Source organism: Onychomys torridus, chromosome 14 (genome assembly GCF_903995425.1).
Source record: "Onychomys torridus chromosome 14, mOncTor1.1, whole genome shotgun sequence".
NCBI classification, from domain to species: Eukaryota; Metazoa; Chordata; class Mammalia; order Rodentia; family Cricetidae; genus Onychomys; species Onychomys torridus.
The window spans coordinates 53,227,052-53,228,949 of record NC_050456.1 but is presented as its reverse complement, the minus strand read 5'-3'; positions in this window follow the sequence as shown (position 1 = coordinate 53,228,949).

Below are 1,898 nucleotides of genomic sequence, written 5' to 3'. Positions count from 1 at the left end.
AGATCTAGCTCCAGCCTGCCTGCAGTAGACCTTCTCACTCGCCCTGTGAGCCATCCGGGTCAGACTCTTTCTACAGCTCTGTGGAATCCGGAAAGGAACTTCTAGATGGGAAGGGCTTTACAGTTTCTGGGAGGGCGAAGAGACCAGAGATAACAATGTGGACCCCTGGAATGCCCAGCCCAAGGGTATTTGCACTCCTGCCTTTCATCTGGGCTGCCACAAAGGCCACCCCCTGGTGCTGTGAAGTCTGCACCCTGCAGGCCACAAAGAGGGACAAAAGAGTTCAAAGTGGCTGCTTGCCTCTCTTTGGTCTCCTGGATGATCCTGGGATAAGGATGTCCTCCACTCACAGCTCCGCCCCTGTTCTGTTCTGGGCCCCATTCTCCAAAGGACTCTCAAAGTATGGTTGCCACCAGCCTCCACATTCTTATTTATCTGAAAGCAAGGCCAAAGCAGGAGCATGCTCCCTCCAACCCCACACCTCACCTCCTTGCACTCATTCTGACTTGATGATCTTCTCCCAAGCTCCCTGATTCTGTTCCTTTCCATCCACTCAGATGCCTGCAAAAGCGCCCTACATGTCCTGCCACGTGCTGGACATAGAGGAGCCTCAAGGATGCTGTGCTAGGACATCTCAAAAAGACAAAGTCTGCATGTTTACTTATGAGGTTTCTGGAGTGCTCAGACTCATAGAGTGTGGACTGGTGGCTGCCGGAAGCAGTGGAGAGACCGGCAGGGAGCTCATGCTTAATGAGGACAGCTCAGTTTGCAAGATGAAAAGTTGTGCGGATCAGTTGTATAGCAACAGGAATATATTTAATATTTCTGAACTTCGAACTAAAAATTAAAAAATGGATAATAGCTGGGTATGGTGGTGCATGCCTTCAATCCCAGCTCTTGGGAGCTGGAGACAGGCAGCATCTCTGTGAACTCTGTGAATTCCCTAAACTCTGTGAGTTCGAGGCCAGCCTAGTCTACATAGTGAGTTCCAAAACAGTCAGGTCTACGTAGAGAGACCCTGTCTCAAAAAGGAGAGATACAGAGAAAAGACAGAGAAACAGAGAAAGAGAAAAGGATAATGATAAGTTTTAAATCTCTAGTTGCCAATCAAACCAAATTAATAAATCCAGGTTTAATAAGCAAAGCAATCCTGGGTGGCCTTTGGGAAGACAGGGGAAGAGTCACAGGGGAAGAATCACAGAAATGTCACAAAGGAAGGGTCACATGGCAAATATGGCTACCAGACCTTAAGTACCTGGAAGGCGTAGTCTTGAGCAGCCACAAGGAGGGACTGACTTTTGGTGGGCTTTGAAGGGGTGGGCATCTGGAACGGCAGAGAGAGGTGGGGGAGGGGACCTGAGGTGGAGCTTCCACCAGAACAGATAGATCATCAGAGCTGGAGGGATGGCTCAAGGGTTAAGAGCAATTGCTGCTCTTGTGGAGAACCAGAGCTCAGTTCTCAGCACTCAAATTCCAGGCATTTCACAACAGCCTGTATAATTCCATCTCTAGGGGGCTCTGCTGCCCTCCTCTGGACTCCACTGGTACCCACAACACTCATACACATACACATCTTCCCTACCACCACCACCACCACTCCAGAGGGTTTTTCTGTGTCATCCTGGCTGACCTGGAACTCTCTCTGTAGACCAGACTGGCCTCAAACTCAGAATTCTGGGTTTAAAGGCATGAGCCACCACCACCTGGCATACAATATTTCTTTAAAGAGTAGTATTTGTTTACATTGATGGGATCAAAAAGGCACGCACTCTGGTGGCACAGGCCCAGAATCCCAGTCACTCAGGTGGCAGAGGCGAGAAATCGGAAAGTTCAAAGCCAGGTTGGGCAACTTAGTGAGGGCATTTCTCAAAATAAAGAGCAAAGGGCCCAAGATACAG